Raw genomic sequence first — 14,587 nt, forward strand, 5'->3', positions numbered from 1 at the left:
AAAGGACATCTTTTAGAAAACCTGTGTACAGTGATCATATAAATTGACACCAACTAATGTCAGACATTTGTGTGCCAAGAATAGATTTTAGGCCATGTACAAGTTGATGCCTCGAATGACCTTATTTGCAGTGGTGGGATTCAAATAATTTAACAACCGGTTCCGATGGTGGGATTCAAATAATTTAACCACTGGTTGTTTACAAGCATCATTTTAACAACCGGTTCTGCCGAAGTGGTGTGAACCTGCTGAATCCCACCACTGCTTATTTGCATTCAAGAGTTGGATATGAATTTGTAAGTAAGCACAATAGAAATTGAAGCTTTAAATATATTATGTGTATTCATTTCTCCATTTACGTCAGGTATGATTTGCTCAAGTCTAGACTGCCATTTGTAAACCGCCCAGAGCCCTTTGGGGATGGGTGGTATAATAATAATAATAATAATAATAATAATAATAATAATAATAATAATAATAATAATAATAATAATAATAATAATAATAATAATAATAATAATAATAATAATAATAATAATAATGGAATCACAAACCTGAAAAGGTCACTGAAAATGAACATGTAAAACTACTCTGGGACTTCCGAATTCAGACTGACAAAGTTTTGGAACACAATACTCCTGACCTCACGATTGTGGAAAAAAAGAAGGTTTGGATAGTTGATGTTGCAATTCCTGGTGACAGAAGGATTGATGAGAAGCAACTTGGAAAAACTTTACATAAGATAATGAGGATTTTAAGGATTGAACTACAAAGACTCTGGCACAAACCAGTAAAGGTGGTCCCAGTGGTGATCGGCACACTGGGTGCAGTGCCTAAAGATCTTGAACGGCACTTAAAAACAATTGGCGCTGACAAAATCACCATATGTCAGCTGCAAAAGGCCACCCTACTCGGCTCTGCACGCATTATTCGTTGATACATCACACAGTCTTAGATGCTTGGGAAGTGTCCGACGTGTGATGTAATACAAAATCCAGCATATTGATCTTGTTTGCTGTGTATAACTGTTTTGTATCAATAATAATAATAATAATAATAATAATAATAATAATAATAATAATAATAATAATAATAATAATAATAATAATAATAATAATAATATAGTGGTTGTTTAACCTGGTTGGTCAAATAGCTTTGACACCATATGACATCCCTTCTTTTTTGTCTAATGGAAAGGTTCAGATCAGTTTTCCCACTAGGGGTGGTAATTCGGTAAAACCAAATCACCCTAAAAACTCGAAAAAGCCATATCAGCTTTTTAGGGTTTTCTGATTTACTGATTAAAAAGTCAATGTTACTTGGCAGAGCTTTTTTGGCTGGGGGTGGGGGCGGGGTGGGCAAGAGCTCCAACTGAAGTTCTTTCCACTGCCATTTGCCAGGTCCATGTAGACTTGGGAAACTGCAGTGGTAAGAGCAGAGTTTCAACTGAATTCTGGACTGTACAGCAGCATTCAGTTGAAGTTCTCTCCCCCCCCTGCTCCTGCCACAATTCCCCAGGCCCATGAGAACTTGGGAAACAGTGTGGGGGGTGGGGGGGAGAGCACAATTTTTTTTATTTGGTAATATTCAGGTTGGAGTCTCAGAAACCTGAAACAATGGTAAAAAAACTGAATAAAACTAATGGTGATGAATTATATTTGACCCTACTGGAAATTTCTGGGTGTTAAAACCTGGACCTGAAATTTACTGAATAAAAAGGATTGTGGTCACCCCTAGTTCCCACTACTCCTGCTCTTCACCCATTATACTTATTTAATTCATTCATACTCAATCTTTCTCTCCAATGGGGACCCAAAGGAGCTTACATCATTCCCCTCTCTTACATTTCATCCTCACAACAGCTCTGTGAGGTAAAGCTGAGAGTTGATTGGCCCAAAGTCACCCAGAGAACTTCCATGGTATAAGTGGGGATTCAAACCTGGGTCTCCCAGATACTACTCTGACACTCTTAACCACTAAACTACTCTGGCTCAACCCACCTGAAAGCAGTACAGAGGAGGCTTGCAGGGTAGCCAGAACCTCCCCTTCCCACTTTCTGGAAAGTCTGCTATTGTAGCCTCAGGACTGACACCCTGTGCTCTGTATCTAAAGCCATTTACCCATGAGATTGAACTATGAGGCACATTACCCATCATTCTGATGTCTTTGTGCACTTATTAGTTGTTCCCACATCTACAATCTTCCTGCTACAATCTTCAGTTTTTTCACTAATTACCACTAAGCCTGATAAATATAATCTTTTTAATAGAATAATTGCCAATGAACATGCCAATATCTACATTACAGTACAAGCACAAAAAAGGTCAGCAGCCAACCTAATCTGGGAGTCCCCAAAGAACCTGCAAGTTCTTTCTTCCTAACATAAGATGGCAGAGAGGATTGTTGTAAATTTAACTCCTCAGACAAATTTATCTGGCATCATTGCAATAATATATTATCCCTCAAATATTGACCCCAATCACAAAATAATAACTTTTTTGTTGTATACTAACTTGAGGAGCTAATGGCTGTGGAAGCAATCCTAAGTAGGTCTGCTCAGAAGTAGAATTTTAATAACTGAGGTTTATTCCCAGGAAAGTGTTACTGGTATAGCAGACAATGTGCCCTAAAAAAAGAAAAGAAAAGCACATTCTTTTGATAAAATAAACTGGAGGAAGTTGAAAGCCCTAATTTGTGATTTGGTGTCTTTAAAAAAACAAAATTCCAGTAACTAGTTCTCCCCTACAATAACAAAGCTTTATAACAGACTATCTTGAGATGTATTGAATGTACTTCCTGAAACACAGAAAATTCTGAACCGTGTCTTATATCTCTCAAATCAAGGAGCATAGGGAATAGTCTACCTTTTGGGGGGAATTTGTTGAGAGCTTTAAAAAGTAATATTAATGTTTAAATGAATGGTTACATTGCCTATTGTCGGTTTTCTGGTCTGTGTGGCTGCAGTGTGTTAGTTTTTGCTCCTAACGTTTCGTCCGCATCTATGTCATGGTAAGATGTGTTTCATGCCTCTGAAAATGCTAGTCATAGATGTGGATGAAACATTAGGAGCAAAAACTGCCAGAGCATAGCCACGCAGCCTGGAAAACGCACAACAGCTTGTTGATTCTAGCCCTGAAAGTTGTTATATCTATTTTTTTCCTGTTAATTGGCTTGCTCAATTTGGAGGAGAGGCAATGTACAATTTTTAAAAATGAGAGAGCACAAATCTTGTATGTGGGAACCTTTGGCTCATTCCGCACATGCAGAATAATGCACTTTCAAACTGCTTTCAGTGCTCTTTGAAGCTGTGCGGAATAACAAAATCCACTTGCAAACAGTTGTGAAAGTGGTCTGAAAACGCATTATTTTGCGTGTGCGGAAGGGGCCTCTGAGAAAATCTTTAACAGTTGGCCTTCGGTGTCTCATGGAAGTCCTGAGGACCAGAATTCCTTCTTTGTCCAAGATTTAGAGGTGATTTATGTGCTAATGACAATTATTTGTATGGCTGGCAAAGTCTGAAAGAGCTGTGGGGTGTATTAATTGGCCATCCTTGCATGTTCAGCTTTGATTTCATTCTTTTAAACTATATGAACAAAATGTTTCAGTTTTTCTCTCTTTTCCCATCTTTTGGTTACAGAATATGCATATTTCTGAAGACACTCTGGAAACAGACATCAGTGGATTTGAATCATTGCTTTGTAACTGATGCTCTTCTGGTTGACTCCGGCTTACAATTCTAGAATTTTGAAGAGACTATCAATATCATGACTCATGGTAGCCGGCATCACATGGAATTTCAACAGGTAATTATACAGCATAAAATGATGAACATTTAAAAATTGTTCTATTTCTAGGTAGTACTGTGTTGAATTTTCATGAGTTTGATTTTCTCTGCAAAAGTTTGTCATTTCTAGGTGTGTAAAAATGTCCACAAAATCATCTACATCCATTGTTCTTGTATAGAAATTTTCATGCCCATTTGCATCTTTTGTACTTGTCTTCAGCTGCTGCTTTGTTTTTAAGGAAGACAGAATGCCTCACTCTTGCTTGGGCAAGCAGGCCAATGCTTCCTGTCTTGCCAGTCAACAATGGGCAATCCCATTGCTTACTAGAGGTGTGCATTAAGTCTTTTGGCCCAATCCTACTCTACTCATGTATAGTTACTATGCATTACTTGTTAAGGCAGAATTTGATGGGAATGGACATCTGAATGTGTATGTCCAATCAGCTAAGTATCATATTAGTTAAAATGATGATGCATTTCCTGATAACCTGATAACCACTCTCTGCTAACAGTTTCTCACTCTTTTGCAAAGAAATGCAAAAAAAATTAAAAAGAGAGGGAATTCAAAATGCACACAACTGTTAAATGTTCTCATACCTAACTTGTATGAGTACTAATGTTATCCTTCTTCGATGGTTTCCATGGGGTGAACATTAATATGAAGAATATAATTAATATAGAGAATATAATTCATATTAAGGATAACAATTTTAAGCTAAATCTGCTTTCTGTTGTCCCTAAAATAATAGTAAAATGGGTATAGAATATACTTTAAAAAATATGTGACGGGCAGCCTGATCCAAAGCTGAAGGCAGTGGGACACAGTGCCAATGCAGTGCTCCCCTCACTCCCCCAATCATTTCCAAGAGGGCTTTCTGGAGGCACAGGGAGCAAAGGAAAGCTTTTTAAAAACCCTGCTGGAAAGCCCCCAAAAGCACCTGACGCAGCCCAGACTTTCCAGGCTGTGCCGCTCCCTCAAGCCCTTTCATTCCCCCTCCTCTGAATGGGGTTCTCAGAAGAATAGGTATGAGGTACTTCATTATGTTTAGACAGTGCACTTTTAATCCACTAAAATGTACTCTTGCTTTTCAGTTATTCCAGTGCCTTTGCACCTATTAGCTGGAATAAGGGGGAGTTAGGAGAAGTTTTACTTTTTAAAGACACTGTAAATGTCAAACAGGAAATCTGTAATACTTTTGGTCAGTTGTGGGGACCTCCCTATTTAGAAGTGATGGAAGGGTCATTTGAACCTTCCCCTGTATTCTGTTTTTCTTGATAGAACCATCACCATTGTCATCACAACTTCTCAGAGCTGCTATTAGACAGGCACAGGATTAGTGACCAAATGGATGGAATTCTGTGTGCATGATCCTTTTTAATAAATAAAAGAGCTAGATGCTTGCTGCTGTGAAAAGTGAAAGAATCTGCTGCATCCCTGAAGGATTTTTGTTCTACAACTATGGTATTTTGCACAACTATATTCCACAACTATGGTATATTGGGAATTAGCAGTGAACTTTAAAAAATGATTCTATGCTTAGTTCTATGGTCCAAGATGAGATACTTATTTTAAATATATGCCATCTTTCAAACCCCACCCACTAGACTAATGGTTGTTTCCCCCAAATTAATGACTGATAATGCATAGCAAGGATTCCTGCGACTTCAAAGAAGATTGCCTGGGGAATCTTTGTTTCAGGACATGTTCGGCATTATTACCCACTGCCCTATTTGCAGCAGGGCAGGCATTACCTATAAGCTGACTTTTTGCTTGTGTCTGGAGGAGGGGGCAATAGTCACGTGCTTTAGTTTTTAATATAATCTTTAATTTTTATCTCTACTCATATCAATAGATTGATATATCAATCTGTTTATCAATCGATATATCAACATAAAAAGGCGAACTATTAAAGTCTTGAATGCAGCATCTGTACACTTTGCCGAACAGTGATTGTCTTTTATGGCAGGAAGTGAGAGGGGAGTAATGGCGACATGCAAACTGCAAAACCACAAAAGGACAATGTGAACTGCCATTTGCTAAGCTCCCAGATTCATCATCGTCCATCTCCCGATGTGCTGTAAAACCAAGTATCAAGACTGATGGGCTTTTCACTGATTGCTTGGTATAAAACTAAGAGACTGCTGACATCCCAGTTTGTTGATCAAATGCATGAGCAAATTGGGTGTTTGGACTGATCAACTAGTCTATTTTTTCCTTTTTAGTGTTAGTATTGATTTATTGATATAGTTATTTAATTTTTATAAAAATCTGAAGATCTAAATAAATGCAAGTGCTTGGAGGCCATGGGCAATAGAAATGATATAGCAGGACAAGAAGTGAGAAGTAGTTAGCAACAAGGAGCAGGGCGAAGGGAAAGTGTTCAAAGCAACGTGAGGAAGTTGGGGGGTAAGACTAGGTGGGCTGGCTGCGGGTGGAGGTAAGAGGTCTGGGGCAAGTCTGTCCTGCTCTGGCAGCAAAGTAAAATTAAAATTGTGCTATAAGTGGATTTGCTTGCCACAGAGAGAATGGAAAGCGAAAGCAAGTCTGGAGGGAATATGTCCATACAAGAAATCTTGCCATGGAGGACATTTGCCTCCACCATGCAGTAAACACCTTGTGTGTAATCGGCCAATTAGACACAACTTCTGTTAAGTAAGGAAGTTGCTTCACTAACAGTAGTGACAAGCAAGCCACCACCCCTCTCCTACCCCCCACCCCCACCCTCTCCCACCTCCCACCCCTGCATTTCTATTGAACTCAAAAATGTCAAGCGTTTTTTCAATCACTGAACAGGGCCCTTCACCTCTGCTTCTGATTTCCATTGCTTGAGTCAACTAGATTCCGTTTGGATGGCCAAGAAAGTTAACATTCACATCTTCTCTCATAGGCAGTGATAGTCAGGAAAGACTGCCTGTGCAATTGAGGTAGAGACACATTTCAAAGATGCCTTGTGTAACCCATTATTGCCACTGTCATAGCAAACCCAACCCTTCACATAGGTAAGTTTTTGTTTTTTTTAGAAAGAGGATAAACTTTCAAGAAGACTAGTTAGTGGACAGAGGGTGGATGCAAGCTCCAGGTAAAGCTAGGTAATTTAAAAGAGTTTTGCCCTGACTCACAATAAGAGTTTCTTATTGGAGGAGTTGCTGTACAGGCAGCCCAATTTGATGTTCATCAGCCTCATTTACTCCCTCTGCTAGAGGCAGAATAGTATCTGTGGTCCTAGACCTTATGACTCTGACCTAATCAGACCCAAGGGCAGGGTTCCAAACCCTGAGGGTTCAAACAGAGTAGTAAAGAGAGGCTCTCAGAGGTATTGCAGTCAAGTATCCTTTAAAATTAAATACTGCTTTACTGATGACACCTTATGTATACAAGTTCTAGACACCATTCCCCAGAAAGTTCAGATTGGTCACTTCTGATTATGCAAATTGACTGCTTGAACAAGAAAACTCCTGTGAAGATGAAAACAGGCAGTTTTAGCAGGAGAGCTCCACTGTTGATGGTGTGAAATAGAATTTGTTCTGTTCCATCTCTGACCCCTTCATTTGTAGAGTGACATCATGGTGTCATAGGCCCTTCTTTACTGTTCCTTCATATCTTTTGCCCTTCACCCTTAGCCTCCAAAATGCAGATGTGTCAAGTTCTTTCTGGCACCAGATGTTCCTGGTTGACCAGGCTCCATTTGTCTCCAATTGTCAGGGTTGTGTTATTGTCAGGGTTATATTATGATATAACACCAGTTGGGGAGGGATGCAGGAAAGGGCTAACTGCACAGAGATATTTGAGTGAATGTCATGTAAATCAGGATGTCACAAGACAGTCTGTGTTATTAACCAGGAAAGATGTGGGCCTTGATTTTGACCTAGATGTTACTTCTGCCACCACCACCCCACACACACTTTCCCCACACTTTTGCATGAATTTCTATAGATCTAAACAGAGTAAGTTGCTAATATATAGGAAGTTTCAGAGACAGTTGCAAATGCAAGTTCTTGATCCTGTGGGCATATAAGCATTTCATAAAGCATAATCTATTAGCAACCAGTATTGGATATAGACTCAGTATTCAATATCTTATAACTTATTTGCCTGCCTTCTTGCTTCTTCAGCAAGTATGTTGCCCTAGAGGAAGGTCAGAAATGTGTGCACCAGAGGAAAACTTTTGGTGAGGTGAATTCACCCTTTGGATGATGTTTCTCCCATAAGTAAAATATGTGTATCATTGTTATTTGATTCTGATATTGTTGGCCCAGAAATGTAAAGCTCTGAATAGTTACATTTAAATTACTATTCAGAAGTTTCATATTGTAAGGATGTAATAACAACTGGGCCAAAAACACATTAATTTTAATAGGTTCAAGGTGGTGTTATTGAATCACAGAAAAAGGCACACACAGGAAGGCAAAGTAATAGTACTGAACTGCCCTTCCTTAAACTGATGTGTGCAAGTATTTTGCCATTTTAAAGTTGTTCTTATGCAGAAAGAGAAGTTAATGCTTAGCACTACTCACAATAAATAATTTAGAACAATTTATATAGGTCACTTGCAGCAGAGATATGCTTTATGTAGTGTACTAAATCGCTCTGTTTCTCAGATTTGGCTCTGAATTATACACACACACACACACACACACACACACACAAACAGGCCAAATACCTGCACTGAATTTTTCCACAACTGTGCCTGTGCCAAAACATTGTATGGTACCTTCAAAAGCATATTCTGAACCCAAAATTGGTAACTATCCTTGAATTTTTAGCAAATTAATTGAAGAAGGGTAATTTTGGCTTGTTAGTTGGAAAAGCTGGGCTGAAATTACAGGCATTTGTAATAATTACTGCCTTCATTTTGTAGGTTAACTCAGGATTAATTTACACTTTCACGGGGGCAGTCTGGCAATGCATCCTCTTGCTTTCCAGCCTGCTAAAAGTTCCTAGATTTACTTGCTTTGCAGCGTGGTTCATAAGGAGTGTAACTTGATTTTTTAAAAAAAGTTTTTTAGACCATGTAATCTGAGCATTTAAAAAACAGAGAAGACTCAGATATATGTCTAAATATTGTCTAAGCATCTGAAAAAGTGGCATTAAAAATCAAGAAAAAGAAAACATAATACAATACCTTGAATATTAAAAAAGATGATTAAATACATCTATCAAACAGTGAGTCATAATGTGTAACAAACAAACTATAAATAAATATATAAATGTTTGACTAGGTGACTAAACCTGGTTACTCTGTAAGGGGAAAATTGGCATGTTTTTAATGACACGTAGAAAAAAGTTCAGCCTTCAGACTTTGCTGGTATATTCTCCGCAGGGGAAAAAAAAGTTCTAAGACAGCCCCCCAAATGTATCTGAATGAGTGACAAGCTGGTAATTAGAATGCACAAAGTGTGTTTTACCTGACTTTCATAGTTACTTCTTTGACCTTTGAATAATCTGATCTTTTAGTATTAAATGTGCAGCACACAAAGGTTACTCCTACACTTGAGTTTTTGAATCAGGATTATGTATCAGGCTGACAGTGAAAGTAACGGGTCAGGAGTGTATCTCTGAACTCAGACACACAAGTGGACTTCTAACTGCCTATTCCCCTCGGTGAATTTGAGTATCAAAGTGATTTTCTGTTTTTTGTTATAGCCTAAGTTCAGAATTGTGGAAAACAAAGGACCAAACTACATGGTACATCTACTGTGTGATCATGACAAGAACTTGCAGCAGAATGCCAACTTCAAGGTTCCCATGGGAACTCAATTCAGGAGCACCAAAGGGGCCTGATCAAATTGAAGCACTGTTATGGGTAGAGGAGAGGGGAAGAGCTCCAGCTTTACTCTCTGCATCATTGTTCTGACTCAAAATGATTGTCGAAGACATTAGTTGCCCCCTCGGGGAGCTGAGCATGCAAACATTCAGTGCCACATGTTACCCCTCAATGAGGTGAATAATGCCCCAGAACTATTTTGGGTCAGGAAAATGGTGCAGGGGGAGAGAGGAGCCCCTCTTCCCCCATTCCATGGTCCCAGTCCAAATTGGGCCCATATAGTGCTTTTGAACTGAGCTCCCAGAAGGAACTCTTAGATGTCATATAGATGCAAAACAATGTGGTGATCATGTGGGATGTAATATACTGTAGTTCTGAGGAAAAGGCAAAGAGCTTCTTGAGGATGAATACTAAACCGATTATCAGAAAGAAAGAAGGGGGGGTTAACTATAAAATTGTGAAAACTGTGTTTCAGGGGGGATGGGTAGTAACTGTCTGCATGAATTCTTCTGTTCTTCTCACAGGTGCTTATCTCTCTGTGTCTGGCCGCTGAAGGCTGAGTGCTCACTGTTCTCACAACTGTTGCAACTGCCAGCTCAGGGGGGCGGAGGGAGTGTGAAATATACTGTGGAAAGTTTGATTTGGGAATCAGAACTTTCCTTGCTGTGGTTCCTGATTCATCTTATGCCTTCAATAAAGAGATATTTGTTTCAAACAAGTCTACTTATTGTCTGGTCAAGTGAGTCTTGACAAAAATCAGGGAAAGTTTTTTGTTGCTGAAACTAGAGAACTGCTGAACCATGTCGAAGAAAACAAGAACTGAGGAATAATGCAATGCTAAGAACTGGGCACATAACCAGATAGCAAAGGATATAAATCATAGCAAAACAACATATGAGGAAGGAACATTTAAAAGAAAGAATGTACGGTAATTCTGAAATGTTCCTCATTCTGATGGGTATATCAGGATGTGCATTTAAATTTTTGGTCAATCCTACTGCAAATGACAATGGAAACTATAGTAGAAATATAAAAAAAATATGGATGATATAACATAGGACCCAAATAGGTATCATGGTATGATGGTATCATAGGACCCAAATAGATCTGGATGAACAAGTTGTGAGATGCTCACAGCAGCTGAATTTAAGCACTCAGATAAGAATGTTGGTTTTTGAAAGAATTAAGAGAAATTGTGAAGTGATGGGCTATAGAAAGAATACTGCTTTCAAAGAACAGCTTGCTGTTGAGTGGAAGATGTGAGGGCAGACAGCAATTGGTGCTGCATGGAAAAGACAAGTGCCAACTCTTGACGAATGGAAGAGAAAGCAAATTAAAAGAAGCCAGAGAAAACAGTGTGCAGAAAATATAACTGACAATTTATGAAAGTGGCAAAGTGAAATTTATAGAGATCTGGAATCTCTTTTTAGAGGTACACAGAATGGTATAGCCAGGGAAGTGTAATGGCTTGCATGTTTGCCAGAATGGGACTGTTCTGTTTGCCTGAAGCTAGTGTTAGAGGAACTGCAGAAAAGATGAGGAACTCATTTAAACTCACAGACCAGTACCTTATGCAGCAGCATTAATGAGCTTTACAACAAAACAGCTCTGCAAGGAACAATCTTGAATGAATTGGAGAACTCTGTGGAGCTCTGGGACTTAAGCTAAAGGCTGTGGGCTGGTGGAAACAATTGCTGTGCTGGCACCAGAACAGAGTATTTGGGCTGGCTGGCTTTATAGTAGTACACATAACTTACTACTTATTCTATGAGGTCTTGTTTATTCACTGCTTATCATGAGAGTGGTTCATTAGACCAGATATGGTAGAAAACAAAAATGTATAATATTTATCAATTTATTTATCAATTTATTTATCAATTTATTTATCAATTTTATATATTACCCTCCCCTGCAGGGCTCAGGGCGGTGTCCAACATCAGTCATAAATACATTTAAAATCAATTAAAAACAATCAATACCCAATAATTAAGAACCATATTGTATTACAGACGGCTTCAGAACTCCCACCCTTACCCACAGGAGGCCAGATGTATATTATATGGCAAGATGTCAATGTTACCCCAGCTGGCCAAATGCCTAGCGGAACAGGTCCATTTTGCAGGCCCTGCAGAAACTTTGTAAGCCCCGCAGGGCCCTGATCTCACCTGGGAGCCTGTTCCACCAGGTAAGGGCCAGCCGGATCGCTTTGGGGCCAGGAATCACCAGCAAGTCTGCCTCTGATGAACAGAGGGGCCTAGAGGGGTGATACATGGAGAGACGGTCCATCAGATATGCAGGTCCGAGGCCACGAATGACTTTAAAGGTCAGAACCAAAACTTTAAACATGACCTGGTACTCGATCGGCAGCCAGTGTAACTGATATAGGACCAGCGTAATCCAGTTCCTAAATATTGTCCCCAAAAGAAGCCTGGCTGCCACATTTTGCACGAGTTTCAATTTCCGGATAATGGCCAAAGGTAAGCCCGCATAGAGCGAGTTACAGTAATCAGTTGACCATGGCATGGATCACAGTGGCCAGATCAGGACGGGAGAGATACAGGGCCAGTTGCCGTGCCTGTCGCAGATGGTAAAAAGCCGCCTGGACCATCCGGGTGACCTGGGCTACCAGCGATAAAGATGGATCCAGGATCACCCCAAGGCTTTTGGCGGATGAGGCTAACTTTAACGTCTTGCCATGAAGTGAAGGCAGGCCAAAGACCACTGGACACTCCCCCCGGCCCAGCCACAGGACCTCCATCTTTGTAGGATTTTCAAGACAACACTGGAGAGCATCAGGGGCCGAGGTCTAAAAGGAGAGGTGATCAGGATACATGTAATGAGGATACATGTAATAATCATACAAAAAAACTTACTATAGCATCTTCTTCTGCTTATGGTGATCTAAACATATTATACCTTCCTCTTGAAACTTTTTCTTTTGCTCTTTTCTGTCATTACAATTTCTGTAGGCTATTCCCACATTATTTATTTATCCCACCATTCTCCCCAGTGAGAACATAAACAACTTACATTGTTCTCTCCTCCATTTTTTCCACACAAAAAGGTCTTTGAGTTAGGCTAGACTGAAAGTGGATGACTGGACCAAAGTCAATCAGCAAGTTTCCATGGCATAGAATGGCAGAACCTGGGTCTTCCAGTTCTTTGATGAATATCTAACCACAACACCAGGGAGACTCCGCACTGTAATAAAGCTCTCTATACACGGAGAGGGCATTTACAGTGATAGTGAATATTATTGCTTCAGTATGTGAGAACACTTACCCGGTTGATCAGGATTCTGGTGTGTACATATCAAAACAGCAGGTACATGTGCTCAGAGGAGGCAGGGGATGCAGAGCCTCCCCTGTCAAAAAGCAAAAATATAATTAAATAATGTCTGGGGATGATAAAGTCTGTCATCCTGGACTCTGCTGCAGCTGCTGCAGGCCCTCCTGCCATCACTGCTGCCCCTCCTCCCATGCCAGCTACACTCTCCCAAAGAGAGGCAAGGCTGAGCTCATGGTTGCTGCACCTCTCACTGTTGCCTTTCCCTGTGTTTAGTTGAGTTTTGGAAAAACCTCTCCCAGGCTACCATTGGTCTACGGGCTGTCAGTCAGGCCCTACCAGCATCCTGACTGGCCCCTGTGCCCATGACCTCACCTCTCCTTTTAGACCAGGGAGGCTTGCCTCCTCTGCTGAGTGGAGAGGTCAGAATCAGAGGCAGAACAGCTGGGAGGAGGAGCCAGGTGGGCCTAGCAGCTGGGGAAGGCAGGTGGGAGAATGGGTTCTGTGTAAATCCCCCCTCGCCTAAAAGGAGAGGCAAGCCCATTGGCATAGGGGCCAGAAGGGGGCCAGAGGGGCCAATTGGTAGCCCTCAGGCCAATGGCAGCCCAGGAGGGCGTTTTCAAGCAGTAAAGCACCAGATGAGACAGCTATCAATTTGTCTCCACTGCCATCAACCTCCTCACACATTACTGCAAAGCAGCAACCTATGTACATTGTCCTACTGGCATCCATTTATATGCAGAGGATCAGGTATCTCCCCCAATTGGTAAATCACCCTAAAATCATAATGACTGGAAAGAGCTGCTGGGCAAGTAGCTCAAGCACCTGCCCTACAAAACTCTCTTAGATATTCCCTTCAGCCATTTGAATGAATCTATTCTCTATTTTTATTTCTGTGCACTCTAAAATAACTAACCAACATTGAGAATATTGTTTGCTGAGAATGTTGTCTGTACAGGGCAAGGTGTAGGCGAGATGGAGATACTCATCTGAAATATACCATGTGAAGCATTAATTTTAGAACTGAAATTTGCAATTGAAAATATGGAAGGGGGTGGTAATTTCTGTAATCAGTCTATCTGGTTTCCTACTGTTTGTGCATAAATCACCACGGTGACTTAAGCCAGCAGCCTAAGGACTGATTGTCACTAATAAATTCCATTTAATCGTACATACTCACTACTTTGTGGGAAACAGGCATGCTATCAAGAAGCAGTTTTAATTAACGTCTGCTTTTTAGATAACGCACCTGGTTTATTTTGGCAAGAGCTCCTTGGGTGAGAAATCTACATAATTAAGGTAATAAGCTCACATATTTTTGTGGCTTTCTGAAGTATTTTAGTGAATTCTGTGAAATTACTACTCCTGAGATAATTTTTAGAGAAAAGACAATTTGCTTTTTGTGATTTTTTATTTTGGTAAACACTGATTTCAGTAGATTTTATCTTCTCTTATCTAGAATGTGCTATATTCAGGCATGGCTTTGGGTCACATGAGAAAATGTAAAATGGTCTCCTGTTCTTCTGTAGATCTCTCAGATTTACTAAGATCTATTTCTTATTGACATGACTTACTAGCATCACCACCAAGATGTTGATGATCCAGCAATCCTTTAGGGTGGGTTAACAATTTAAATGCATGTTTAAAGTTGTGTTCTGCTGCTGGACCACAGAAGTAGTCTCTTTGTAGAGACCTGGGTGGCCAACAGTGCAGTCCTAAGAAGAGCTGTTCCCTTCTATTGAAGACAAAGGCC

General features: G+C 40.2%; 1 protein-coding gene across 7 annotated transcripts in view; it reads left to right on the plus strand.

Annotated features, from left to right (window-relative positions):
* Positions 1-14,587, plus strand: part of DAB1 (DAB adaptor protein 1) — an 833,814-nt gene that overhangs the window by 192,850 nt on the left and 626,377 nt on the right. For all 7 annotated transcript variants that reach the window (XM_048498960.1, XM_048498957.1, XM_048498955.1 and 4 more), the window contains one exon: positions 3,638-3,803. The gene's annotated coding sequence lies outside the window, so the exon portion shown is untranslated. The remainder of the gene's footprint in view (positions 1-3,637; positions 3,804-14,587) is intronic.

This window comes from Sphaerodactylus townsendi, linkage group LG05 (assembly GCF_021028975.2).
Source record: "Sphaerodactylus townsendi isolate TG3544 linkage group LG05, MPM_Stown_v2.3, whole genome shotgun sequence".
NCBI lineage: Eukaryota > Metazoa > Chordata > Lepidosauria > Squamata > Sphaerodactylidae > Sphaerodactylus > Sphaerodactylus townsendi.